The 16,050-nt window shown below is 44.2% G+C and overlaps 1 protein-coding gene across 12 annotated transcripts in view; it reads right to left on the bottom strand.

The window, feature by feature from the left end:
• LOC100122376 (potassium voltage-gated channel subfamily H member 8) overlaps positions 1-16,050 on the bottom strand; it is a 91,538-nt gene that overhangs the window by 32,308 nt on the left and 43,180 nt on the right. The gene's annotated exons all lie outside the window — the stretch shown is intronic.

The raw sequence follows: 16,050 nt of genomic DNA, 5'->3' as shown, positions 1-16,050 counted from the left end.
AGAGCTGTATAGCTGACTTTTGGGCCACGGCGTCTATTTCGAAATGAAGGGAGAGCTTTCGGGTTTCTCGCGTCGCCCTGTTTAGAACGACGCTGTGGAAAAGTTTGCAGGAGTTGAGCTTATCTCGCGCCTTATGTGTGCTCGGGGTGCATTTGAAAATAAGAATTTGCTGTATTATTGGAAGAATAAGAGAAAGCATAAATGGAGTTTGCGTCGAGTCGCGACGTACTACAAATGAAAAGCCAGCTCGAGCCGTGTATGAATGAAAGCGCGAAAAAGGCTTGAAATAATTAAGCCACTCTTAAGGCGCGTCTTGACGTGATCCCACCGCAAGTAATTATGCACTTCCTCCCCGAGTGCAGCGGAATAAAATCAGAACGTGGTTATCCTCCATGCGCCTCATGACCTGGAAGGAATCTCCTTCCCTTATTCGTGTATCCGTTTTTACTCCATCATCATCATAATCATTCTCGTCCTTTCTTCTTCTCCTTTCTCACCACTACAGGTACATTTTAACCCTTTCTCGCATTTATGCGAATCTCGGCTTTTGCACACGCTCACTAATACTGGCCCAACACCTTCACCGTATCTTTCTTTTTCTCTTTTCTCGTTTACTATTCACCCCTTGTCGAGTCACTCTCATTTCTGAGCATTCCATTATGCGCGCCTTCTCTTTTTCTCGCGCGTGAAAGAGACCGAGCGGCTGTCCCGGCTCTTTTTGCCTTGGCTTTATGATATTTCGCGCTCGCTTCGAAACAAATGCGCCGACTTGCACGTCCGATGATTATGGATGGCTGTGTCGCGGCTGAGATTTTTTGATGGATGTCTTGTGATTGTTTTCCTACGGGATGATGCTCGGCTTATACGGGGAATGCACTAAACTGCAAGTAACGTTGAAGGATAAGCTAAGGAAGACGTATAGGTATAGAAGGTACGGGAGGCAAACTCTGTGTACAACGTTTGCGATCAACTTTCTTAGCCGTTCCAATAATGCGGGTATCTTCGGAGTTAGCTTAAAGTTCGAAATAACATTTTGGGAAAGTGGCTTATGCTCGAATATATATAGAAGTGAAAGTGTATTGTTCTTTGCGACATTCTGGAAGTGCAGGTAGACGCACATTTGGTACTATAATGGTGTTCATATACTAGTAAGATTAATTTTAGGCAGGTAGAAATTAAGATGAAGCGATGTCGTGTCCGACTAAACTCTGATGCTATCTACTTGATTAGGGTACTTTTTGTTCTGATGAAGTAACTAACCACAGTGGAAAGATGACTCCGTGTCACGAGACGAGATTTTGTGAATAAAAATAGCGTAATAAGACACTTCAACGTCAGAATTATGCAAAATAATTCCATTTCGCGAGAACCCGATGCTTGGGGACACGGAAGACGAATTAGCTGTAAAATACACCAAATTTCCAGCCTCGAGTTACCAGTGCCACTGGACACGTGCCTTTCATATACTAGAATTCACATTTTCCTTCCACCTCAAATTTCCAACTAAGTATTTCACGTACGTCGTTTGCGCACACTTGTACAATTTTCACGCAAAATCATACAAATCGTCAGCTCGCCTCATAGCCAAACCCCAACGATTCTCAAAAACCGAGCAAACACTCAGCAGTACGTCTGCGAGCAAACTCGAGGAAGTCTACCAGCTGTCGTCGTCTTTTCCACCCGGAAGCACTGCACTATATATAGAGCATCTGTGGGAAGAAGAATCAACGGCCTAGATCACGTACAGGTATACATTCTCAGAGTGCAGTGAAAGGGGATAAGGAGGAACCGTTCAGTCGTGAGAGCGCGCGCAGAGATGCCTCTGAATCGGCTGGTGCGTATGCGGCTGCGTGATGACGATGAAGCGAAATTCGCGCGAAACTGGGTCAAACTTGAGGGGGATGTGCGCGTACGGAGAGCAGAATATACGTACATGTCGTGGGTGTGTATATAGACTACATTCCGGCATTCAGATTTCGAGTATACGGTTTTTCGGATATGGGTGTATGTATATATCCTCGGGTTTTCAGAAGCGAAGCCGACGATTTCTACGGAGAGACGGCTTATGACTCGCTTTTGCGCACAGACGTAATGACTTTTCGTAGAGGAAGCGAGATTTCGCTCCAAGGCCGAGATTTTTTTACGGACTGCACAGCTGGCTTTTATGGGAGGATCGGAATCGCGACGAAGGGGGAGATGGATAGGTCGATAATTTTGAGTGTGATTGAAATATATATAGTGCGTGTCGGCAGTGATATAAACGACGAGCGTTGCTGCGCGACTGTAACGTTTGGAATATCATTTATCGGAGATAGAAGTCGCGCTAATTTATGGCTTTCGTGCGTAATATGCGGGGAATGTCTGTATTCGTTTTATTGGCTGTACCGATCTGGATAGCCTTATTTATGCTGATGTCGTGTGATACGTATCGCTGTTTTTATTATACTTCCGATAACGAGAAATCACACCTTAGATGAGCCTTGTTTTAGCGGTTATTTACATTCTGAGATATAATAACCGCACCGGTGTATATTTCAAACATAATTAACACCGCAGTCGCTATACGCCCTTTTGATCCAAAGGTAAAATAAAGCCGTAAAAAAACCTTTCTCCTTTTTACAAGCTCGCAAAAAGCTTTTCAACCGCAATTGATCGCAGCCCTGATGCATCCATCGCAGACGATGCATCAATATTCGAGAGCAGACGCCGTTGGCAGCGAATGAAAGGCGCAGACGGTTTGCTCTCGCCCCCTACTTCTCTTTCTCTCTCTCTCTCTCTCTCTCTCTCGCTCAGCCCATCTATTGCGGTTTGCGGTGAAATTACCGCAATTCACCTCTCCTTCTCTCTCTCTCTCTCTCTCTCTCTCTCTCTCTCTCTCGCGGCGATATTCCGTCGTCCGGAAACGCGTCTTGGGCTGTATGGAAAGTCCACTGCATGCGCCGGGTTGGCTAATATCGCACGGCTCAGTTCCGCAGAGCGTAGCTTGAAAGGAGGGTGAGTTTTTTAGGAGAGAGGAGGTTATAATTAGTCTTTTTATCGAAACTCGTCAATCTTAAGCTGCTTCTTGTGATTCCGCCGTAATATCGAGCTTTATCTCGAGCTCCTCGATCGTAACATTTTTTCAACTTTTTACCTCAAGTTATTTTGCAGTTCCTCCTCTCGTAACTTGTGATTGCATTGTCATACTTCCCATCCCACAGTAGCACAGTATGAGAATCATTGTACAGGCACGAAAGGAGATGAAACTTCGTCATGTAACAAGATTTTTTCAAAACCTTGAAAGTGACAAGATTAATTCAAAGCAATCGTCAAATAACTCCACAAGCCCAGAGGCATCCCTTACCGAGCCCAATTAAAGCCCCGGCTATTAAACGGCTGGCGCTCGCGCGTTATCGGCTAAACGTCATCCGGTGCGACATCATCGTCGTGGCCGGCGCCACCGCGTATATACGGGCGCTTATGTTTATCAACGAGGCATTAACTAAACAGTGCCGCGCCGCACAAGCTCGTTAAGCTCCGCAGGTCTGACAGCCCGTCGCGTTTGGCTAATCGAGTGTCTCTGCCCTTCGACGCTCGAGGATTCGGCCGAAGAGCATTCCATATATGCGCTACAGCTGGCAGTGTATGTGGATGCTGGACTCTGCGCGGCAACGCCATCAGGCCTTTTAGCCCGAGAGCGAGCTTACTTTGGCACGAATTCAGCAAACCGGAGCTTTAAATATGCCGAATGATGTCTCTGGCTGTTGGTCTGGTCATTGTTGCTTGTTCGGTTTGAGACAAACGAGTATTTGTTGTTTTCTTGCTATATATGAAGTAAAAATCACCCTTTCAAAATTTCGTTTCTCACAACGATGGCTTTGTCTGAACTTGACACAACACCTTCCACGCAACCCTTTCGGAAAAGAGGACCTCTTTCAACGCATAATAACCGTGAAAGCTACTACCATCCATACACCACAGCATCCTCTCTATCTATGAATCGACTTATCCATCTTACGCTATCGCACGTCACGTATCGCGCGTTAATGAAGTTTTAATTAGCCGCGAGGATGGCGCAACGTGCAGATTAGGTCGCGGCAGAAAGCACGTGCCGCCGGCTCTGACACTCGGCTGACCTTGCGCACTCGTCACGTATTACGGATTGCCGTTAAAGCCGCGGGGCCGCTGCACACAGGGACGGATCATCGCGTTTGGGAAAAATTCCCCTGGTCAGCCGTGAATTTTAATGGACCTCGCGCGCTGCACTACCCTTGATGGACTTTCGAGTTGCAGGGACGTGGGCTGGATTTTGATGTCGATGGAATTTTCGAAAATCTCCGGAACAAATATAGGAGGGACTTTAAAAAAAAATGTACGAGGATAAGAGGCGATCAGAGGCTCGACGTGGTTGAAATCGATAATTCGAATTGAATTATAATTTCGCGAATCATTTATATGAGACATTATAATTGTTATACAGGCAAAGCTGCTAAAAAGCAAGCACGTAATACTGCGACGTTATTGCGCCTCTCGCAACGGCTTTCATAAACCACAAGTGGTTCTTGGAGTAAATACGAGTATATAAGACGTCGTGCTTCAACTAATAATAAAGCGCAGTATCAAATTTCATTCTCATAGCTCTGTTTACCTCGTTCAATAGACTCAACCGTAACAATACCCGAAAACAACAATTGCAATTAACGATAAGCCGAACTTTTTAAATTACCTCTCGCGCCGTACTTTGTCAAACGAATAATAACTATTTAAAAAGACGTCTCGAGAGCGGAATCCGCGCAGCGAATCCCGTAGTCAGGAGAGAAAAAGTTTCGCAAACTCTCAAAGTACGAGAGCCAAGAGTATAGAGCATCGCAGTGGAAAAGAAGCCCGGCCAAACGACGCGCGAGCCGCAAAGACAAAAGCGAAAAGTGCGGCGAGCGTAAACTTTCTCTCCCGAGCGTTCTCACGTGTGCGAATTTTGTTTACTCGTGCGTCTTCATCACAGGCTAAGAAAAGGCTATCTTATACGAGCTGCAACGTAAAGTGCATCCGTGTGAACTACCTCCGCTTTATTTAACGATTTATTTAATGTTCGAGCCCGTATAAACCAGAAATAAAGATATAATAAAAGCGTGTTTATATAGCTATACACACACGTACGCACCAGTGCTTTTTCTCCTCGCGGAAATTCGCTTCGAACAGCAGCAGCTGCGCGCGCGAACGCGTAAAGTATACGCGCAAAGTGCGCGGCAAAACAGCTGAAGCTCTTAGCGTCAAACTTGTTGTTTATTGTTCTTGCCGCTGCAAAAGTCATCGTCAATAGAGTTCACTTTGCAGCGAGCTTAGTATTCTCTCTCTCGCTCTCTTTCTCTCCCCGAAAATGGCTGTGAAACTTTCCGAGAGCTAGCAGTGCGCCGAGCTGAAGTACGTATAATCGCCTTGCGCGACAGCTTTTAAAAATATTTTTCCCGGCTAAATTTAATTAGTCTGCCGCGTATTCACACGGGCTGACGTTTTGCCTCTCCGCTGTAGCATATGTGTTATACTTACACTCGAACTTACAGAAGCTTGCAAGTTTTCGACGCTAATAAGACGCGAGTTTCATCTCGATGAAGTTGGCGACACTGATGACGCCGTGTCGACGTATAAGGCGCGTATATACTTTGACGCTTTTGACTAGCGCGATTAGCTTGGGGATTCATCATTTACACGATATGAAAATTCAGAGATTTAGAATTTAGCTTCTTCGGGTATACGTGTACAGCGGCGCTATAACAACTTAATGGAAAATCGCAAACTTTACTGCGTTTACTAGACACTCCGAAACTCGGAAAATCGCGAGTACTGATGGAATCCATCGTAACACAGGCGCACGAATCGTGCTCTATCAAACTTCTATTGATAGAGCACGAGTTGATATTGATAGGAAAATCACTCCCGCGATGATGGAGCTCAGCCAGCCTGCTATACTATTCCCGGGTATAAATTGGCGAGTTACTCAAAAGTGACTTAGCCGCGACGATCGAGTATCGTCTTATTCCCGCGTCGCTGCAGCTTGCACTGGGACATAAAAAGGGGCAAGTTTTCAGAGAGAGAATATTACCCAAGGGTTCTCCTTCTTCTTCTTCTTCTTCTTCTTCTTCTTCTCTCTTGCGTTGTCCTTCTCTTTTCTCGTATTATTAGAGATGCGCCACGTATACGTCGAATAAAACTAGCGCCATAGGAGCACTCAAATTTTTCTTTTTCGACTTCGCGCACGGGAAACTACTTTTTCTAATGAAATAGCTTTTGGCTTGGCCGAGCGCGGTGCAATTTTTTCCTTCGCATGGTGGTCGGCTGATAAAGAGCTTCTTAGTTTAGAGGGAATGTCATTGGGAATTATTCTGTGGAAATAGGATATGGGTAGAGAATATGTATCAAGTCCACAGCTACGTCGGCTTTCGTTTCCACACGACGGAGGAGGAAAGATGCAGCCTCAGCGAGACTCCTTTTCTCGAAGCTCTCGCACTTTTTTACCCCTCGCGCATGAATATTTCATCGGCGGGGCGAGCAGTGTCTGAAATTTCATACGCGAGGCGCACAGTGAGCCGTGAACGGCGACAAAGAGATTAAAAGCGAGAGCCTCCGGGAAATGCAGTCTGAGAGGTTAGTCGCAATCTTTTGTGCTTGTTTGCGGCTTTCTGCTTTATTAAACTCGGCCTGACTCTTCTCATTTCCCGTGACAACTTTTGTCTACGGACACTGAGCTGACATTTCCATCCTTTCCAATTTCACGATTCGTTTATTCAGTATAAATACGGTAGCATGAATGCAGGAATTTACGTAAACGCATTTCAACCTGCCATTTTTCACATCGACCGCGTTGCATGTAACGATATAACCGTTATCAAAATTTCATTTACATAGCTTCGCGTGCAGCCAACCACTTCATGGCTCCATACTGAAGCAACGATCAGTTCTCGCGCAGTAGAATCCAGCCCATATAGTGCCCTTCGCAGTAGTATCGCGCTCGCTATAGTCGGACGCGTCATATAGCTATGTATCGAACTGCGCGTAATCGCGAAATCCGTTGTGCGAATCCGTACAATGAATTCCGGCGCGAATCATGAATATAGATCGGGATCGGATCATCCTCGAATACGTGGAATTGCAAATGCCGTAGTGAAGAATCCGCGGATAGCGCGAGCCGCTATATGTATAGAATCGATCCTAAAATACCTATTTTACAGCCTCGTTAGATTATGCTGCAATGTACGAATAAGGTTAACGCGTAAACGTTAATTTAAAGATAATTGTCGCGTCGTGTATATTTAAGTTGAATATCCATTGAATAATCTTCTTACGGAATTGGAGAATCGATTAAACACGATTGGTTGGAAGCACCTGACTATACAGGAAATTCGCAAATTAATTGCGTCAAGGCTTTAGCGTCTAAAAGTTAAGCGAGGAGCAAAAAGTAAGAAATTCTTCGTCGTGATCGTCAAAGTGAATAGACAAATAGCCGAAGTTTAAGGGAGAAGCTAGCGGAGGAGGATTAATTTTGCACATCATACTAGCTGAAGGTACTTAATTTAATAGCAACTTGATGGTTTTTCACTTTCAAGTTGCAGATTTATTTTCAAAAATATCCCAAAAGCTTCTCATCTATTCCCTGTTATTTCGCTCGTTAAATCACAGCCCACACGTATGAAAGCAAGGTCCGAAAACGCTTGGTCGCTGGAGAACAAGCAAAAAGCGCAACTACAAAGGGGCCAGCGAAATTGCTTTCTCCTTTCGCGCGTTAAGTTTCAGCGACGCGTGACATGCGGCCCCGACGATTCGAAGTAGGCTCATGAAAGAGAATCGCGCGCGTATTCCTTTCATTTTTCCTCCGTTTTTTTCGCGTTTTTCCGTTTGCTCTCTCCTGTTTCATCTCGCACGTCTCGCCGGCACGGCTCCTTACGCTTTCGAGGCCGCTTTCCTCGGACATAAGAGCGTCGGGGTGAGCGTCCTTTCCAGCTCCCCGAGAGAGCGCCCAATTTTCCCTTTGACCTATAATGCTACTTGGAGGACTCGTTATAAATATGCTATTTTCGTTCTCTCTGCTGTTTCTCTCCCGAGAAAAAAACACGCGTGTTTGATGCTGCGTAGCTGCTCGCGGTGTCCTTTTTATTATTATAAACTATTCATGCAGGTCGTAAATTCTCGCGAATTAACGTTGTGGAAAACGAGCGTTCGGCAGAAGAGCTTTGATCTAATTTTAAAAGCATATCTGTACACCTCGTAAAAGACAAACTCGCATAGCGATCAACTGATCATCGAATCGAAGTTTTATACGAGAAGAAACCGCAAAACTTCAAAGTACCAGACGTTTGTGGAATCACAAACGCAAGCCATAAGCTCGGGACCACAGCGCGAAAATTTGCATCTTACCAGTGGGGGATAACGGGAAAATTCCTCGTCAAACAGCGCGCGAAGCCCGAACAAACTTTCCCGGGCTGTAATTGACGCGTATAAAGCACAGCGAGGGGGTAGGGAATATGCCAGCCAGATTTCCAGCTCGATCCTTCGGAGCTTGCGAAAAATGTTTGCTGGCTGGCGAATAAACTCTCTCTCACCTTTCCGAGATATAATAACGAGGGGTAAAAAATTCAATCCTCGAAGGTCCCTATCTTTTTTTGCCAAAGGTGTGCTTTACGCCCAAATGTATACCACTTACGGATCTGCGCGAAAAGCGACGGTTGAGGACGGCTTGATGGCGATTCGACGAATGTTGTGAGAAAAAATATTGAAAGGACTTGTAGGAACCTCGATTGCGAAGATTGTTATGACGGATTTACACACACCTTTTTTATTTTGATGTATTCGGGGAAAACATCGCGAATCAATTCCTTGCTTTCGATAGATTTATACAAATTAAAGAACGTTTTAATATACGATGTGAAAGCATATTTATTATCTTTTTTGAAACATCACTCACGACAAAAAAAAACGAATACGTTTTACGTTCCCATTTCTTGCCGACTACACTTCGAGTGTATAAGTACGCATCTGTTTACACGTTCCGACATTATTCCGAGGCCGAAGCTTCTCTCTTTCCCAATGTTTTCGCGAGACCGAAAATCACTTCACGCTGCGAAATCCAACGTAAACAGAAGCGCAAGCTGACAAAGTCAATTTCCACGTTTGCTCTCGCACGCTTATACATCGCCGAAGAAAAATACATCTCCTCAAGCAGGATGTTGTCAACTGTGTGTGCTTTGCCATTCGCTTTGCTCGATTCGAACAAGCACCTCCGGAAGAAAGGCGTCGAGCTCTTTTACGAAATTCCCAAAGCGCGAAAAAACGCACTTCCGCGTTTCCGCGCGACAAAGAGGTGTCGTCGCGCGAGCCAGATAAATTGCCCCTTAACGAATGCTTTGAACGCCGGCTTCAATTCTCCCCATTGTATCGAGTGTAGAAATGTTTTTACAACGAAAACATCGCTGCTTGCAACGTGTAAGAGCTTATCGGGCTTAAATGAAAAAAAAAATGTGAAGAGCGAATTTTTTTTATCTGGGAGTTTCCAACGTTCGGCGAAGAAACTTTTGCAAAGGAGATATGTATGCATCGCGGATGAAGATAAATGCATGCATTTTTTGCGTTGTGTTAGAATTCAGAATCGAAGTTTCAGGCTGGAAACTTGTTGTCGATAAAAAGTTTGACGTGCGTTATGTGCGATATCGAAGCTCTATTTTCAACTGAATGGAAATATTTCTGCTCTCTCCGATGTGCTTCTATTTATACGCGTAGCAGATTGAAAATGTTTTGTAAATATACGCATATCCCAGAAGCCTGCAATTTTTGACATGATTTTTAAAACTATTAATTTGTTACTTATGAATGTCAGTACTACTGAGTCAGGACTGCAGGTGCTTCCAGCAGCGTTACGGTCACTGCTCTCCGCAACTTCGCTGCCATCCAACAAAAAGTTATAACTCGAAAAAAAATCCAAACATCCCATACCACGAACTCCGATGAACATCCACGCGTCCATAGCGTTTCCAGCCTACTGATCGTTAAATCCTCGAAACACGCTCGTAAATTCTCAGCGCAAAAAACAGACGCAGCCTAGCGGAAAAAACATCGGGGTGCCCTCGAACAGCCATAAATTTCGGCGCAAAATGAAAAATTCTCGCGTACCGCAGCCGTCACTGTATACTCACAACAAAGCCTCCCTCCCCTGTGCTATCAAAGTGTCAAACGCCTCTGGTGCGTTTCCGTGCCTTCGGCTCTCTCTCTCTCTCTCTCTCTCTCTCTCTCTCTCTCTCTCTCTCTCTCTCTCTCTCCGTATATCTCTAGACACAAGACTCTCCCCGCGGTGCTCGGCTCTCGGGGGGATGCAGAGGTCAACGGCGTTATAATATGCGATGTGATGTGCGATACCGCCCGTAGACAAAGAAGAAGCGTCGGATAAGCCGTGCCTGGTTCGTGGAATGCTGCGCGCGTGATTTAAGACTATTCGGGATGTTGAATGCCGCAGAATGAATGCAGGCGTGATACCGGCCTCGGACGCGGCTGGAAATCGTATTAGGCTTGAGGGGCTTCCAGAATTTTGAGAGGATTTTTTCGCTGCGATGGCGAGAGATGCTCGTATTTTGCTACAGGAGCTATTTTATGGATTATGTGAGTAGAACTTTAGTCTGATGATAAAATAAGTCGGAGGTAGACGAGTATGCTGCTGCTGTGTTTCATGGCTTGCAGTGTCTGACCAAAGTCGGGGTGTTTCTACTTGTGGCTATCGATGCGTTATTTTGAATAATTTGTTCGTTCACATACTGGACTGGAACGTTTTCGCAAGTTTTAATAGATGACATTGAGAAGAAGTGCAAAAAAGTTTATATTCATAGGCTCTGCAATGATTTCTGCTGGATTCATGCATTATGGAACTTTTTCTATGGAATTTGAAACTTCGTTTACGCCCGAGTTTGTTCGAAGTTTTTTTTGCAACTGAATAAAAGAAACGTGATATAGGTAATTATCCAGCAAGAAACTTTTGAAGTTAATTTCGATGATTTATTCAGCCACTAAATCTTGTTTTATACTTACTAAAGACATAAAGTCCTTGGATAAATGGTTTCAAATAAATGTATCGAGTGTAACGATGCCATTAACATGTAAATTATTTTCACACCTACCAAGAATAATACTATAATATGTATTTTTCTTTAGCGTCGCAATTCATTTTATATTTTTCAGAACATTTAATCAGCGTGCTTCCGTTTGTTAAATACAAATGTATTTTACGCTCGAAAAGGGCGAAGTTAATTAAGTTCAAGCACGTACGTTTTACTGAAGTATATCATGTATACCATTAATACGGAACGCCGAAATCGCCCAAGCCTGCTGTGCTATCATAATGATTTATGTTAACGATTTTCGTCGACTTAATAGCTTATGGAAATGTAACAGTTCCATCGCATCATTTAGAGCTGAGAAAAAATCTCATGCATATCTAAATATCCTAAGGCTGTAGCATGAGTATACGGAATTACGAAAATCACGAAAACTTCTCTTAAAATTGAATTTTCCAGAGTATCTCGCGCTCCTCTGTTACAATGCCGCTACCCTAAGCGGGTCTTGGGCGTTGTCGTCCAGATCGGACGGGTGGGTGCCTATCACCACTACACAGCGCGTCCTTAGGTTGCGGATAGAGGAACAGCCCCTGAGAAAGAGGTTAGCTGCGAATAAATTGAATAAGCAGCCGCGGACAGCCGATAGGAACAGGCGTGGGTGTGATGAGCCCACACTGTCAAACGCATTCATCTAGAAACACTACGCAAGCACCACAACAACAAAAACACTTCACATTATCTCTTATCTCTCAATCTATCTCTTTCATCACACATTACAAAAATGGGCCAAAATCCTGCTGCCGAGGAGGATGCGGGAGCGATGACAACTGCCCCGAAAGGGGATGTGTAGAATGATTCGTCACCTGGTCTTACGCGGTAACGATGCCAGCGAAGGCGCGCTGCCTTGCAGGGGGGCGTTAGGATGCGAGAATGAAACCGTAGTGTGTCTGACGACGAATTGACACTGTCCTCGTCAAAGTCGGAAAGCTCTCATACTTAGTTCTAGAGAGGTATGGGGGTTATCACCTCTAGAACGGTGGACTCACCTGCAATCGGAACAGGATCCGAAGCGCGCGGGTTTAACATAACATCATGGCTCAAAAAAATCAAATCCGAACCAAAAGGGACTTAAGGGTCGGAACTTGGAATGTTCGCAGTCTATACAGAGCAGGTGCGTTTAAAGAACTCGTAAAGGAAGCTGATAGGTACAATCTAGATTTGGTAGCAATACAGGAATCGCGGTGGCCAGATGGCGGAGTACTAGCATCGGGTAACTTCACGTACCTGTATGGGGCCGGGAGTGGGGGATCTCTAGGCACCGGATTTCTCGTAAGCAAAAGCATCATACATTCGGTTAAAAGTTTCAAATCCGTCAATGATAGGCTCTCGTACATCATTATCGAAGGTGAATGGTATAGATATGTATTTATTAATGTACACTGTCCTACGGAGGACAAAGAAGAAGAAGCTAAGGATCTCTATTACGAAACTTTAGAGCAGGTAATCGACCAGTTCGCGTCTTACGACACAAGAATAGTATTAGGCGATTTCAATGCTAAAATAGGTAGGGAGGAAATGTTTAGGCCTACTATAGGTAAGGAAAGCCTGCACGAAGCCAGCAATGATAACGGTATTAGGGTCATAAATTTCGCGGCGGCAAAAGATCGTATAATCAAAACTACGTGTTTTAAGCACAAGAACATACACAAGGCAACGTGGACATCGCCGGACGGGGCCACACAGAACCAAATTGATCATTTCCTCATTGAAAAAAGACGTCATACTAATGTTCTTGACGTAAGGGCTTACAGAGGGGCAGATAGCGACTCGGACCACTTCCTAGTAGTAGCCAAATTAAGAGCTAGACTAGTAGCGAATCAAAATAGTAAGCGAGCAAACAAGGTAGAAAGCTTCGATATTGAGAAACTACGAGAACAGAACGAATTAGGTACCAGATAGAAATTAATAACAGGTTTCAGGCACTTGAAGAAGCAAACACATCGCCGGAGGGAAATGACGAACCGAATAGCTTATGGGGGGACATCGAAAAAACGGTAAAAGAGGCCGCGAACAAAGTACTGGGTAAAAAGAAAAAGCCAAAGAGCAAACCATGGTTTGACGAAGAGTGCGAACTCTGGTTTGAAAGGCGCAAAAAGGCTAAATTAGATAGCTTACAAAATAGAAGCGACAGGACCGTAGAAGAGTATTCTAACGTAAGGAAACGGACGAGCGCGATCTACAGAAATAAGAAGCGGGAGTATCAAAAGAATCTTATTAGGAGAATAGAAACTAACAGTAAGGAAAATAACCCCCGCGAAATGTACAGAGGGATTAACGCCATCAGAAAGGGTTTTAGGAGTAGAGCGCAATTGATGAAGGACGAAAACGGGGACCTCGTAACAAATTACAACGAATTACTGTCGCTGTGGAAAAATTATTTCGATAAATTATTAAACGTGCACGAAAATAGCGAAGAATTAGGGGACGAAATTCACACTGCTGAACCCCACGTGGAGGAACCGAGCTACCAAGAAGTAGAGGCCGCGATTAAAAAACTAAAAAACAACAAAGCCGCGGGAAATGACTCTATACCAGCTGAGTTACTCAAATATGGGGGCGTCGAGCTCACTTTCAAAATCTATAAACTAGTATGTGCCATCTGGAAAAATGAAACAATACCCGAAAATTGGAAGGAACCTATCATTATACCGATTTTTAAAAAGGGGGATAAGACAGACTGCAATAACTATAGGGGTATTTCACTTTTAGCAACGTGCTACAAAGTTCTGTCAAACGTAATACAAGCTAGACTCACTCCATTCGCGGAAGATATAGTAGGAGATTATCAGTGCGGATTTCGGCGCAACAGATTGACGAGCGATCAAATGTTTACCATAAGACAGTTGTTAGAGAAAAAGTGGGAATTTTGCGAAACCATACACCAACTATTTATAGATTTTTAAAAAGCGTACGACTCTATTAAGCGAAGCAAAATGTATCAAATTCTAGTACTCCTCGGTGTACCGAAAAAACTCGTGAGATTAATTCAAATATGTCTGAACGGAAGCACGGGAAAGGTCCGAGTAGGCGGTAATGTATCAGAACCCTTCATGATACGCGATGGTTTAAAACAAGGGGATGGGCTCTCTACGGTGGTGTTCAACTTAACGTTAGAGTATGCCGTTAGAAAAATGCAGGTTAGCCAGATGGGAGCAACGCTTAATGGAACAACGCAGATACTAGGCTACGCAGATGATTTGGATATACTGGGGGATTGTAGGGAAACGGTCGCAAGAAACGCGGAAATCCTCATAAAAGCGGTGGAGTATACAGGGTTAGAAGTGAGTGAATCAAAAACAAAGTACATGATTGTGGATAAGCTAGGCATCTGCAGAGGGGAGGAAGATCTCAGAGTTGGGAATTTTACTTTTGAAAAGGTTAGCGAATTCAGGTATCTGGGTACGACCATAAATGATAGAAACGAGATTAATGTCGAAATAAATAAGAGACTCCATTCGGGTAATGCTTGCTTCTACGCCGTGAGTAATTTACTTAAGTCGAGGCTGTTGTCTAAAAACGTTAAAATAAGAATATACAGGACAATAATACTGCCGGTGTTTGTACGGGTGCGAAACGTGGGCTCTCACTAAGCAGGCGGACAACCGTTTTAGGGTATTTGAAAATAAAGTCTTGCGAAAAATATACGGGCCGAAGAAAGATGAGGAAACCGGGGAATGGAGGAGACTACACAATGATGAGTTACACAATCTGTACGCGTCACCAAATATTAACAGAATAATAAAATCGCGCAGATTGGGATGGGCAGGGCACGTAGCGAGAATGGGAGACGACCGTACGGCAGCGCGTGTCATGAAGGGCAGGCCGATGGTAACGCGACCTCTAGGTAGACCTAGACGTAGATGGGAGGACAACGTAAAAGCGGATCTAGTAGAAATAGGACGGGTGGGTGTCGATCGGAGAGGTGCATCTTGGGTGGGGTTGACACAAGATAGGGCAGCGTGGAAGGCTTGCGTAGATGAAGCGATGAACTTTCGAGTTCCAAATACCATGTAAAAAAAAAAAAAAAAAAAATCTCGCGCTCCTTTTTTTTCCTTTCTCGCGTCTCGAGAAACCGCGTGATACTATTTGCTCGAATTTTTCCACAAGAATGTGGTACGTATAATCATGTAAAAGAAGAACAAACAAACGAGAAATATGAAAAAATATATTATACGCAAGTGATATATTTTGTAATTTATCTGATTTTCCCTCTGACTTTCTAGCACCAATATTCTCATCAAGCAAGATCAAATAAGTCCCTTCAGGTATACAAACACACCCTGGAAACCTGATTTGCAAACGAATAATGAAATAACAGTTTCCTTTGAGCAACGTCAGCTCGAATCAATGTGAATCGCATGAGTGCGCTAAAAAGGGCGCATCCTCCAAACGAAGCGCATAAAAGTCTCTTTACTATTAAAGGCTGCTGACGAGGAATACGAAACAGATCAGATTACAGGTGTACGCGCCGCTGAAACGCGATTTACCGTGCGCTCGCTCTTGGCGCATTGAATTATCAGTGCCTGCACGACTTTATAGCCGTACACAAGCTTAGTCGTCGAGAGCGTTAAATAACGCGCCACTGAGTCGACATTTTTCACATAATTATCGGGGTAACGAGTTTTTGATTATGCTGCCCTCGCTGGAACAATGAGCGCTTGCATCGCGCGCGAGATGAAAGTTTGGCTTTCTTGTGGTGAGCGCGCGATATAGGCTGATAATTATTTTATCGCGGATTTTACGCTGCAAGCGTGGGAGCTGCTTTCCGAGTTGCCTATTAAAATGAAAGAGCGTCGGTAATGAGTCGTGATTATATGGCTATTTGTTGCTACTTCGTATAGCACACGTCATTATAGGGGGGATCATGGTTTGTAATCGTGTTATCGTACATGAGATTATGGACTATACTCGAGCATTATTT

This window comes from Nasonia vitripennis, chromosome 3 (assembly GCF_009193385.2).
Source record: "Nasonia vitripennis strain AsymCx chromosome 3, Nvit_psr_1.1, whole genome shotgun sequence".
Classification (NCBI taxonomy): domain Eukaryota; kingdom Metazoa; phylum Arthropoda; class Insecta; order Hymenoptera; family Pteromalidae; genus Nasonia; species Nasonia vitripennis.
This window is presented reverse-complemented; position numbering and strand designations above follow the sequence as displayed.